General features: G+C 34.4%; 1 protein-coding gene and 1 long non-coding RNA gene across 8 annotated transcripts in view; one reads left to right on the top strand and one right to left on the bottom strand.

Annotated features, from left to right (window-relative positions):
- Positions 1-14,175, top strand: part of SLC44A5 (solute carrier family 44 member 5) — a 188,721-nt gene that overhangs the window by 60,163 nt on the left and 114,383 nt on the right. The window lies entirely within an intron of this gene.
- LOC148214166 (uncharacterized) lies at positions 6,788-13,852 on the bottom strand. Its single transcript, XR_015798469.1, has 3 exons — positions 13,329-13,852; positions 8,683-8,792; positions 6,788-8,143 (listed from the first exon to the last, which is right to left on the bottom strand). It is a non-coding gene; the product is annotated as an uncharacterized LOC148214166 (long non-coding RNA).

The following is a 14,175-nucleotide window of genomic DNA, read 5'->3' on the forward strand; positions in this document are numbered from 1 at the left end:
CCTTGTAGGTCAATCCTACTCCATGGCCAACCTCTGTTGGTAACTTACAAAGTTTTGGGCTGCATCTTTTGCTGCTTCTTGCCTATCGGCCTCGGTTTTGTTTCCATTTTTTACATTTTCTGTGCGGTGTAGTATCAGGAAGCAGAGGGAGTATGGTAGAAACTACTCCCGAGGACTTCTTGTTGTTCTTTTCTGTGTCTATAGTCCATGTTAAAGTAGGAGGTGAGCCAGCAGATGGTTTCTCAAGATAGTTACTATTTTCTTGGGCAGTTGGAGTGACCAGCTCTATTAAAGGTTTAGCATCTTTATGTGTTATTGCTAGTAATTCCCTCAGATCATCTAGCCATTTTATAATTCCCACTTGTTCAGTATCTGGCAAGGCACGAAAGAGTTAATCAAGTTTGTCTCTTAGAGTTCTTCAGAAGACTGATTTGTTGTGGGAGGTACAGATTGTTTGTTCAGGCTATCTCTTCTCAAGGACAGTGGTGATAGAACATCCTTGGAGTTACCTACTTTTATGTTGCTACAATTAAACTTTAAAATAAAAGCACTCTTATTGCCAAGATGAGTTATTAATGGGCTGATTTCCTTTGTGTGAAACACACATAGTGGGAACATCTCAAACTTGCTCAAAAAAGGCTTCATTTTGAACAACATGCTGGCGATAATAGGAAGTTTAAATGTTAGAAGGATTCGTTTAGAGTCTCCCCTGGATGGAAGCCATTCAACTTTCTGCAAATCAATCAAGTGCCTTTCACAGTGTGGAGACTGACTGAGGGAGAGAATGGCTGCACTTCGGGATCCCCATTTTCCTCTATTCTGTTATTTTGGATTTGTGGACTGATCTGATTTGGCTGTAACAGTTATGATATAATTACCTTTCATCCGATACTTCCTGAGAGAGCGGTACTTGCCTCGCATGCTCCTCTGGATGTAGGTTTAAGTCTCTTAATTTATTCCTCACTCTCTTCTTAGGTTCCAAAATGGGATCCACCTTTCTACCACTATTATCTGCTTTGGAGACACAGTCATTTCTGGATGAGCTTGTTTTGACTGACTCAGCAGTAGAATTTGAATGACTGTATTTAAGCTTAATAAGAGACTCTTTTAGAGTGTCCACTTTGTTGTTAACAGTGGTTAGAAGCTCAAAAATTGACAATACTGCTTGTGCTGTCAATAAACATTGTCTGGTTATAAAATCAGTAACATTTTTTGTTTTTTAAGTCCTCCCCCCCTTGCTGTGTAAGCCTTGCAGCAGCTGGACAGATGGCTGCGATTTGTGAGCGGGAAGCTTCCTCAGGGATAGAAGCAGATAGATCTAAAAGTTGGGAGCTTTCTATCTCTGCTTGTAAATCCCATTCCAGGAGGTCATATCTACTAGAAAGACTATCAGGAAAAGTAGAGAGGGTTTGGTTACTTATGGCACGTAGCTGTTTGCTTTTTAAATAACTGTCAACTTTGAACTGTTTGGAGTCTTCAGTGAACACTGAGAAGCATAATGTGAACGCTGCCTCTTCTTCCTTTTCCCCATGGCAGAAATGGAAAGAATACAGGTCTCCAGCAAAAATAGTAAAAATACAGCAGAACAAGAATAAAAAGAAAATGAAATAAAAATAAGATAAAATGGAATGGAATGGAATAAAAGCAAAAGAGCTAGTTAAAATTTAAAAAGTGGCTTTAGAGGGAGATCTTCACAACAAATGCTACCTTGACGCCGTCTTTTTCGATTTATGGTTTTGATGATTAGACAGGTTAAATTATAGAAAGAAGAAAGCTATGTTGTAACCAGAGAGTATGAGGTAAACTTATAATTGTACTTATAATTGCTGTAAAGAAGATTGGAAGCTACTTCTTTGTATCTTTTTTCTTTTCTATTTTTCTTTTTCTCTTTCTTGCACTTTTATCTTTCTCTTTGATTTCTGTCTTTTTCTTTTCTTTTTCTTACTTTATATTAGATTGTATAATTTTTTATCTTCCTTTTAAAAAAATATTTAATAAAAATTATATTAAAATGTCGTAACATTTAAATCGAAGCAGTTTCTACAAAGTATGAGGCCACACGAATGTAGCATGATCTGAGGCATATCAGTTTACTAAAGCATTAAACAAACCAATCTTCTGATCCCTTTTACACATGACGGGCAGTTGTTATAAAGCCACATTTGGCTATATACATGCATTATATTGTTTTAAAACTTGCTATGATCTGGCTGTGGAACTTATTTTGGTCTGAGATTCATGTACATAATTTTTTTCTGCAAATATATGATCACTTGTGTCAATTATTTGTGCCACATTTTGGAACTATGGTAACTGCTGAAAAGAAAGAAAAATTACTTGCATCCCTTAAAGTGTTCAAACTGTTAACATGAATTCTATTACTTATACATACTGATACTGAAACTAAAAATATGGGATCTTTAAATTTGTGTCCTCCTGAGAATTGTATTTCAGCTGTATTTCAAGCAGCTGAAGAGAAGATAGTGTAGGCAAGATGGTCTTTCTGTGAATCCAGTTCTGAGACATTTAAAGAATGGTTTTATTCACGAAGGGATTTGTGAAGCAAAAAGGATACAGAGACTTACGACAGTTTTTGAATACAAACAGAATAAGTATATTATTGACAAATGTGATCTAAGATGTGGGAGAATAAGTTGTGATAACTAAAGGAATATGTAGAAAGAATATTCACTAATAGTTTGATAAAGGATCCAAGGTTAAGAGTATTTAGCCTAATTTCTCAATAGGACAGGTTCATAACTTCAAATAATTGGAAGCTGAAGGAAATTTGGACATTTCACTATAATATATCTCCCAGCTGGCATCAAAGTCTGCAACAGCCATTAAGCAGTTCTTTTTCACTAAAGGAGGTGAACTGATACCAGCTGCCTTAAAAATTTTCTGAGCTAAAACTTTGACCCAACTAGAGTATGAAGCCCAGGAATGCTCTTGAGATGGTTCAAACCAACTTTTCTGAAGTCTGTACTTGTTGTACCAAGGACTAGCTAGTGGCCTTCTCAGGTTAGAAACAGGGATACCTAAAATTGAGGTTAGGATATGGAGGCTGTTATTAAACCAGTGGCTAATGCTCCAGTTTTTCCCCTTAGGTTTACACTCACTAATAATGGCTAATGATGATCCAACAAGATGGAATAATATAATAGAACAAAAACCTAATGACATATGTGATAGCAAGGTTCATATGATCCTTGTTGTATAATCATGCCAAACATATACTTTTGCCAAGATTAAATAATGTTGAGTTCCAGATGGAAGTAAGCAGGGAAGCAGGGCCTTGATGACAAAACGTTTTTGGGAAGCAGACATCTACCTTTCCAATCTTACATTTTCCAACTTAAGAACCGCCCCCCTTTTTTTTGAGCTAGGTATAATATTGTCTAGTGGCAGTTAATATGAGACACCAATCAATGCAAAGTCTCTAATAGTTGTAACTTAGTTTACTTGCTGACCATCTTGATCTTATTCAATTTTTTAAAATTTTATTATATTATCTTTAGTAGTGTTTCTGTTTCTGGTCATTGCCCACAATTATATATGTACTGTATGTATGTATGAATGATATGGAGTATTACTTTAAAAAAAAAGGGGAAAGGGAATAATGAAATTACAAATGATTTCATAGCTATATTAGATATATTATACAGTATGTATGGCTTTGGGGGTTATATTGAATCTCAACTCTAGACTGGTACTGTGCATTTTTCTGTCAACAGAGAATTTACTTCCATATCAGCCTTAATAGAAGCATTGAAATTCTTGGTTTGCTAGGCAACCTTTAATGTAGCTTTAAAATTCCATGCATGTTCTTTGTTGTTTCCCTTATCCCCAAATACTGCCCTGTATTATTACAATCATAACAACTACTACTCATAGGCCAGCATACACTGTTGTTTCAGAAGTGTACAGTGGTGAACAATCTTTCAGAATGTTCCCCATGAAATGCATACAAATAGGGTTGCTGACTTTCCAGGAGATTTGATATTTACTGGGTCATTGGTAAAAAAGGAGAAATGTGCTCAGAAATACATTTTTGTTCCATAACTCAAACTACTTTCACTAGGTTTTGGAGACTAGTAAGCTTAAAGATTTTACTTTGGCTGGGTGGAGACAGGATTTATTTATATGTTTGCATTATGTTGTTTTAAGGTACAGCTTTACTATCCCTCAACTGCAACTTTGCCTCAGCTGCATGGAAGAAGACTGAAACTAATTGGAAGTATTTTTGATGGGTTCAAGATAGCAAATGGGCCACATGAAATTTTTACTTGCATGCAGTCTGAAAACAAAAATGCACATAAGTCAATTATATATTTCATTTATTATTTTTATTATTAATTAGTTAATCGTTTTTCTTTTCCTGTAGATGTTGAGCCTTTTTATTCTCAACAATCCAAAAAGAAATCCTGGAATATTATAGCCCCCCCCCCTTAATATAAACTATAGTACAAAAAAAAATGTATCCTACCACTCCACTCCTCCAAAAATATGGCATTACAGGGACATTTTTTAACTTTGGGGTCTGTTGGAATAAAACAAAATAATTATGGTTCTGTAGAGGAGTTTAGGTCTGGCCTTGAGATGGGCAGGGGAGAAGGGAGGAAATGGTTGCTCAGCCCTGGGAAGGAGACTCTGAACAACCCTGCCTTGACTTTGTTGTCCTTAAAAAGGGGCACTGAAGGTTTTGGACTGGCTTTCAAGATTCTGTTAATATGCCTTACAGCAATAAAGTAGCATTCCTGGAATCCGTGTGGTGTGTGTTTCTTGACCTGGCCTACTTCACAAGACCAACAGATTCTCAGTGGTCTCTAGTGTGGTTTCTTGAGAGAAAAAATATTTTCACTACTTTTATATTTATGATTTCCATAGCTGAGAGATATTTAAATGCAACTGTAACATACATGTTTTCAGGTATAAACAAAAGGACCAGGGAAGTTCAGGTCTTTAGAGAGTAGATGCTGCCTTGGTATGAGCCTACAAATAATACTGGGTTAATTTCTCACAATGGTCTAACGGAACATCAGTCTGTGGCCCATTTTTCTGTGTTGTTCTAGTGAAGGTTGCTGCAGCCCATGTTTAACTCACTATTCAGTAATATTTTAACCTTGAGCCAGTTCCTATAAATCCTTTCAGTTTATTGTATCTCGATGTGATCTGTGATGTGAACTTTGAAAGTATATTCTTGTCTGGCTACTGATTTTTATCGTACTATTGTACCCTTCCCTTCTTTTTTCTGTAAACTAATCTCTAGTTACTTGCTTGGATATTTACTTTTTCATTTAAGATTCTGCTTTAGTTGTGATGGCCTCACCTTCTCCAAACTGAATTCATCAGAATCTTTCATAATTCACAATGTGGTCTTTGTTAAGAAAAAAAAGCATTTATCTACTCTGGTGGTTAGTACAATATATGCTAATGCAAACACTTAAATGTGTGTGTGTGTGTTTTGCATTAGCATGTTTGTTAATTTGGAAATTTTGCTGTGAACCCTTTGGTGAGGCAGTAAACAAATATGTAATTTGGGTCTAAATGACATAAAGCTTAATATTTCTTTTTAAGTTTCTACAAGAAAAAAGCACATTGTTGTTACTTTCTTAGCAATAACCATTTGCAGCCTGATATTACACCAACCTAATTAAACCAGAGGGACTTGCAAAACAAAACAAAACAAAACAAAAATGAGCATGTTAGAACTACATACAGCATTTGGGTAAACAAGCTTGGGAAGCTATTTTTGCTATTTACATGAGCCATGATTCAAAGAATTGTGCAATTACTTCTATGTAAAGGTGAATAGGAAATACAAGTTTTAACTAGGTAAATGGAAGCCATAAGTTGTATCTGCATATAGGTAGTCCTCGTTTAGGGACTGCTTTGGACAGCTATCATTCACAGTTATGACAGTGGTGAAAAAGTAACTTTGCGACCAATGCCCTCATTTACTCTTCGCAGTGCTTCTCTCTCAATCACGTGTTTGCCATTACAATCAGTTAGTACGCATTGTCCTGTGCCTGACCCATTTTTTTTCTCCCCCCCCCCCAGCAAAGCAGAGAGATTGCCTAAACAAGCTATCTCTTCCTAAGCTGCTTTTCTCAGCAGTGCAGCACATCCCTAAAAAGTGCTAACCACAAGTTAACAAGCTCTGTGACTTTAATTAGTTGAGGTCTGTTGGCAGCTGCTGCCTGAAATTGACAGGGCCCTAATCAGTTTCAGACTAAAGGCTTTTGTTTGCTTCCTAAGTAGCTGGCAGGGAGCGCACTAGGCAAACAGCTGGCACTAGCACATTCCTTACTATGTGTGTTCCCCTTTGTGTGCCTGCTTACTCTCTTGTAATCCCTTCCTCTCCAATGAATGTAAATACAAACATTAATTCTCTTCTTGCTAATTATCCCAGCACCAGGGTGAGCTTTCCAAAGGGTGAGAAGTGGGGAAAAAGGGCTTTAATATTTGCCCTTTTACCTGGCTTCCTTATCAGTTGAGTTCTGGAAACCTTCCCTGCCATTTGGGGTCACCTGGCTGTTTGGGGTCATATCCTTCTGACTCTAAAGCAAAGGAAAGCTGAAGTAAAACCATAAGCACAGTTGTGATCACATGATTTTCACTTAGTGACCACTTGGTTTAACAACTGAGCTGCCAGTCCCAGTTGTGATCGCTAAACAAGGACTGCCTGCATTGCCATTATGAATCTCCCCTGGTCTTATTTCAGTTCTACTTACCTAGACAGTAGATGCGTGTAAACAATGAGGAAGCAGCTGCTTTTACCTTCAGATCATTATTTATTTTCAACTTCTACCAAACTGTTTTTTTTTGCTTACGAAAGAAAAGATAGTGCCCCTTTAGCTCTGACTATGATTCTCAATTCCTTGGTGGTTACTTTTTTTTTTTTTTTTACAAAAAAGAAAATCTCCCATGTAATGTTGGTTGTATCCCTAAAATACCCAGCTTTGTGATGTTGAAATGATATATACAGGCATAGTAATTAGTCTACAAATACAAGCTTTTCATGTGCAAGCTTTTCTCTTCAATTGTCCTTGCTTGAATCATAGACATTGTAGGGTGGTGCTAATTGCCATATGTGGCAATAGAGATGGAGTTAACATCCAGTATATGGTTGCCCTTCATGCAACTAACTTCAGTATATGGTTGCCCTTCATGCAACTAACACCTGAACAGGGCTTTGATATCTGTAAAGGCTTTCTGTGTTCTTTGGGGAACTGAAGCAGGATAGTTGATTTCATGTCCAGCAGTTCAATGTTGTAACATGCATTTCTTAGTGCCTCCTTAATATCCCAGCTGGGAAATTAAACTAAAAATTGATAACAAAGCTGATGCCAGAAAATGCAATTGTTTTGTCTAATTTAGTTGAGTTCAGAATATTTACTAGCGATCAGTAAATAATTGACAATCATTTAAAAGCAAAATTATAACTGTAAACTTAGTTTCATATATTAATGACTAAAATCAAATTTGGGAGAAGTAGCTAGATTGTAGAACAGTATTTATCTGGAGTAACAGGATTTAAATAAATTCATTGCACAAGACAAGTTCACTGTAGTGGGTATGTTATGAGCGAATTAAATAAATTAGTGTCACAATTAATAAAATCTTTGTTGTAATAATAGGAACAGGTTGCTCTTGGAAAAACTTCTAGGAAAAAAAGATGGGTAATATCAAAAAGATTCAATGCAGTCTTTGTTTAAACAGTCCTAATAAAATTGTTGAAAGAGTTTTGATATCCTTTGTAGTATGGGACTGTCATAATATTAAAGTATAATTGAAATTTGGAAGTTAACACACTCTTGTTCAGAAGAGTAGAGTTTGATTTTGTTCCCTGTTAATATTTTCAATCTTAAATGTGTTTTGCATTCTTTGCAAATCAGTTTGCAAATGTATTTCTCTGTATACATCATTTTATGTGTTATTCTAAAATATGTATGTTTCTAATAGATTTTCCTGTAATATAATTATTTTTATGTGCCCACTAATATGTACATTTCAGTTTGTGAGATGTGAATTAAATGATGAAATTATTTTTTCTTCTCCATACATAGAAAAAATTGCTTTGCCATTCCTGTTATGTCTAGTGATCATTTGTTTCAGAAAGCATCTTTTGTGGTAGGATCATCTAGGAAAAAAAATTGAAGAACATTAGCCAAATCATGAACTGTTGATGTTTTTCATATGTCTTATTTACTTGTAATATTTTTTTAACACTAATACTAGGGGATAAGGTTGGAGAGAGAATGGGAAAGTAAGTAACAGTCTAGCTATAATTTTTTAACTTGATTTTTTAATCATATGATTAAATGGTGCTCCATTATTGCACTTTCTTTTAGTATTTTTAGAAAGGTGTTTTTTAAAGCTATTTCCTCCCAAATATTGTTCCTTTAGCAAAACATCTAAACTCTAGATTCCAGAAACAACTATTCCTATAGGAAACTCTGTGAAATTTTGTTCTTAGATGTTTATGTGTGATTTTGATGCAAAATAGATGCTAACTAGAGGCAAAACTCAGCCAAATGCTTTCGATGACATTCTAAAGTTGAAAGGCACAATTTGAATGGTTTATGAATAGCTCCACAACTGAGACATTAAATTACAGCCTGTATAATCACATGAGGATGATGAATACAGGATACATAAAACATTTTTATTACCAGTTACCTTTAATGTTGAGCAGAATGAAAATCCATCATACTGGAGCAGTCCTGCTGACATCTTACATAGGGACATTATCATAAGTGCAGAAGGAAGAAGTGAGTCTGAATTTGAGCCTGGAGGAGAAAGGTTTCAGGACATGTAATACATGAAAATGATGAGGATTACAGGATGCATGGCATAGAAGAAAAAAGATTATAGGCTGTATAAATTGGAGGAGACCTAGACTATGGCAATATAATTGGTAAAACCTCACATATTTTAATTAATATTTTAGATAAAGAATCAGTGAAAATCTATTTTAACACATTTCTTTCCAAGCAAAACCTCTAGGTGATTAAGTGTTATTATATATTAGCATTGGGGAATCTTGACATCCTTGAGTATTTATGTGAGCACTAAAAAATCCAGTTTGTTAAAGGAGGATTAAGAATGAAAGTACATTGCACAATCCAGTTACATGATCACTGTAAATAGGGGGTCAATAGTGATTTCCTTAAATGTTTGAAAAATTAAATCAGCTCCTTGAAATATTGTGTGTTCAAAATGAGTTTTCAGTGTTATGTATACTCATTAGGTAATGTCAGTTTTTTATACTTTTTGAGAAATATGGGTTAAGCTAATGCTCGTCAAGAACAGGTAGTCTTGGCAAGCACAATGTGCTGATTTACCAGCATTTCATTCCCAGGAGGAGTCTATGGTGTGACTATTACTAACCATGCCAGTATGTACAGAATATGGACAATAGTTTTTAGGAGAATTGATTTTTTTTTTTTCCCATTCCAGATTAGGAAGGCCAAATTGTGAAGGCTTTGATGTAACGATTATTGTACCTTGACCTCATGATCCTTGGCAATTGGTAGCACTTAGCTGTTTGGGAATAACATCATGATTGTTTCCTTGGATATCAAAGATTATTGGGGGCTGCTTACCTCCCATATGTCAAAACAAAACAATTTTCCTATAAAATGGGGGGGCATAATTATAGTTTCTATTGAAGGAATCTGCATGTTTTAAATATGCTGAATGTGTAGGTAAGAATACATAGAAGAAAGAAACTGATGGTAGCTGTTGGTTTCCCAGGCTGCAGTTAGGAAAATGTGTGTTTTCTTTTAGAACCATTGATCTGTAAGAAGATACTTTAACCACGACCGTATTTGTCTGTCTCTTTTATCTCTTCCAGTCTTGATTCTAGTATTTAGCAGTTCATTTTTGTTCTATCAGAAGCAGGATCAATAAAATAATGCATGTGTAAATCTTGGAATAGTTTTGACTTTCACCTTTCTCCCATGCTGATATTTCAGAGCAATTAAAAGAAATTGAACAAGTGGGCACAAGCAGCAAGTAACAGTAATCTCTCCTAATGAGCTTAGTTTTCAATATGAAATTCACAAAACTGCATGGATTGCAGTTTGACAAGTCTACTATTGTAGTGTAGGGAAATGTACATTTACGCATTGTGTTAATGTGACTTTGTTTTCAGTTTAGTATGATCTATAAAACCATCTCGAGAAAGATTCATGGTTTTAAAACCTTTAGGTATTTTTTTCTTTAAACTTTAGAACTGACTTTGTTATGTCTAAATGTTGGCAGAAAGCTATGTCATCATCATCATATTAATCACTTATTGATATTGTGACATCAGCAATCCAGTCACCAGTTTTAATTGGTATTGATTCTACTTTGATAAGCTCCAAAGATCTCTCAGTTAGATTTTAGTATTTAGAAACAGTGAGAAGACAGTTGTTGCTAATAAATGCTAATAATACAAAGCAGTAGCTGAAATATAGTTGATTTAAGTATATAGCATAGTTGTAAGTAAGACTAAAATGCAGATAACTATAGTTACAATACTATACATAGTTATATTGGAATTCTTCTCAGTAAATGTTAAAGTGTTGGATTAGAAGTAGGGAAACTACGGTTCTAGTCCATCATCAGCTACAGAAGCTCACTGAGTGACTTTGGGCCAGTCACTCTTGCTCAGCTGAACCTACTTCATAAGGTTGCTGTTGTGGGGAAATGTAGGAGTGAGCACTATGTAGTATAATGAGTAAGGAAGATTACCTTGATGGAGGCATGCAGGCTTTGTTGTGTAGTGTAGACAACAGGGGTTAAAGCATTTTTTAAGTATAGAACATCCAGAAAACATTCAGAAGTGGCTCAGACAGGTATCTCCCTACTTCACTGAACTATAAGAGGGAGGATGTACAGCATAATCGGACTTGCAAGATTCTGTTATTATAGCCAGTCTCAACAAAAATAGTTGAGAAACTTCCTGTGGAGTTGATTTAATGGTGTGTTCTATCTAGTGGGGCTGACAGTGTGTCACCTTGATCTCCTGTACAAAAGGTGGTATATAAGTCTAATTAATCATAATAATTAATAATAATATGCATAGGTTTATATTGTAAATGCACAATATATGGGGGTCTGACACATGTTGGGATTGTATGTTGAGTATAATATAATGAAGCTTTCGCAAATTTTACTGTGTAACTAGCTTTCAGAATTCCCTGTCCTTTTCAGAATTTGGAAGCTGGGTATTCTGGAAATTCCAGTGGAGGATGACATATAATGTGGGATGTGCTGTACTGCACTTTTGAAGAGCAAATGAAAAATAGGCTTGTCATTGGTATAATATTTTAACATGAAAAATTATGTTAAGATAAGCATTTGACTGGGAAAATACATGCATTTAGACAGCATGATAAAATAATATATAGCTTGTTAGAACTGTGGGTTATTTTAAATGTGTTTTCGCATTATATGAGTGAGTGACATTGACAGGGAGCTTGGGCATACTAAAACAAAGCTAAACAAGTTAGAATCAAATGTTATATAAAATATATTCTGATGCCTGATCTTGCAAAGCAAAATGACAACTTCAGTTACATGGAAGCTAAAGTGTTGTTTTTTTTTAATTGTTTTATATATTTAAGATTTGTCATATTTTAACTGTAGATTAAATCTATAAATGAACGAAGTCTGAAGGATGGAACTGGGTTTTATCTGCATATTTTCTTCTACTATAGTTTTTATTTTGATTATCTTATAAAGTCTTTAACCATGATAAGATTTAGGGAAAGCTTAATATGAATATCTGCATACGTCTCAAATTGATTGTAAAGATCTCATTACACCAGTCTTTTTCCTTTGTACCATAAGTTTTGTAACATGCTGGCCTATGACGATAATGTGAAAGCTTGTACTTCCTGAATGGTTTTTGAGATGGCCTAATGAAAGTATATTTTTCTAATCAGGATTTGGGGGATTTTTCATATTGACAGTATAATTACCTTTATTTTTTATTTATTTATTGCAAAACTGCTAATGTAAGTTTTCTTTTCAATTTATTAAACTCAACCAAGTAAAATTTATAAAATGTACCTTATATTCATGTACATTGTTTATCACATTAATGATATACATGCTAAAGTAACAGAATAGTTATAGGGCATATCAGGTAAATAACAGGCTCAGTGAATGAACAGTTCAAATTGATGCTGTCCAAGCAGCACATCTGATTATGAATATTTTATTACCTTATTGCTTTCAATTGTATAAATGCATCATATGCATAAAAACACAAATAAGATATTCATATTCTGTGTTTTTTTATTAGGATTTTGGGATGATAAGGTATGTTGCTAATAAGTGTAAAAATTTCTGTTGAAAGAATGCAATATATGGTGTTCCTTTCCTCCTTCTTGTAGTTGAGATTTCCTTTGTATAGTTTCATAGTTAAGGTGTTCGATTGGGATGAAGGAAACCCAGAATGATGTCCCCACTTTACTATGGAGCTGAAATGGTGATTTGGGACTAATCATTATCTCTTAGTCCAACAATCACAGGATTGTTGCTGTATGATTAAAATTAGAGTAGCTACTTGTGTGTGTGTGTGTGTGTTTGTATGTATATGCTGTGTTGAGCTCCAAAAGGAAAGGAAATGAGTAAATTAAGGCACTAACAGTAATAATTCTTAATAATAAGAGTAAGTGAAAGGCATATTTTGAATGCTATTGACAATATAATCAGAAATATAAGATTACTATGATTTTTCTCAGTGTGGAGAAAGCTTTTGACACTTTGAAATGGCCCTTCATGCATATGATCTTGAAAAAAATGGTCCAAACTCACTTACATGGACACATAGCAGTTATAAAGAACAAGAATCCAAGATAATAATAAATAGTCTTCCATTACAAAATGGAAGGTAATAAAACAATATTGTTCAAACTCTCCTTCCTTATTTTTATTGGTACTACAGCCATTGTCAAGGAAGATATAACAAGAAAAATAAAATTTCAGGAATTAAATTAGCAAACCAAGAACATAGATTGAAATTATATTCTGACAATGTTATACTTACTGCTACTCATACAAAAAATTATCTAGGATTGAGAATGGAATATATACAGCAGTATAGTTCAGTATCAGGGAATTGGATTAATAAGGACAAGACTGAAATGCTGACATGGAACTGATCTGAAGAAGAAAAGCAGTAGAATAACATAACCTTTTTATTGGCAGTGTTGATTTGCTGTTTTACTGCAGCAAATAACAAGGTTCAACATTACCACTAAAAAAGTTAAGTACCTGGGAAATTACTTGACAAAGACTATAAAGAGCTATTTAAAACAATTACTTACCAGTCTGGAAGAATATAATGGTAGACACCCTCAGAGAAGCAAATATTTTATTGGCTCAGAAGAATCACTGCTGTAGAAATAAACATTCTACGAAGGGCAAACTTTCTGTTTCAAATGATTTGCATAAAAATTGAAGAGAGGGTATTAAATGACTGGCAGAGACAAATAACTAACTTTGTATGGTCCAATAAAAGGCCAAGGTTTAAATTTAAGACATAACAAGTTTTGAAAGAATGAGGTGGTTAGGCAATACCAAACTTCAAAGTATAATATCAAGCTGTTTAACCTCAATTACTGTTTGGATTACATCATTTTATGGCTGGATTACTTCTACTGGAGTAGCAGGATTTCCAAATGGTTTGCATTTAAAAAAAAATCTTGAAATATCTCTTTTCTCTCAACCTGTGGTGATATCCACATAGAAATTCATTTATTTATTTGTAAAATTTATATAGCCACCTATCTATCCTAGTAACTCTAAGTGGCTCACAATAAAAATTATAAAAACACAATAATACATGACTTCTGTGTTATCTGATTAAAATCTTTAATCCCTTACAGCCCCCAAAGGGCCTCACAGGAAGCACATTAAAGTTGAAATCAGAAAGTATTAACAAAAAAATTGAATAAGAAAGAACAGATAAACTAAATGAATTACATCAAATAATTATAAATTGTATCGAAAAGGTGACTTCTGTTAGTTTAAAAATGGGAGACATACGCAAGCATAAATAGATAGGCCAATAAATAAATTAATTGAAACATAGATTATTCCAATGGACAACTATTATGCAGCTAAAGGAATTGGTTCAAATCATGTAGTGGAATCTCTTTTTCTAGACATCAA

The sequence above is a fragment of the Python bivittatus genome, unplaced genomic scaffold, assembly GCF_059951505.1.
Source record: "Python bivittatus isolate LINGU-HERP-01145 unplaced genomic scaffold, Pbiv_v1 ctg000700_np1212, whole genome shotgun sequence".
Lineage (NCBI taxonomy): Eukaryota > Metazoa > Chordata > Lepidosauria > Squamata > Pythonidae > Python > Python bivittatus.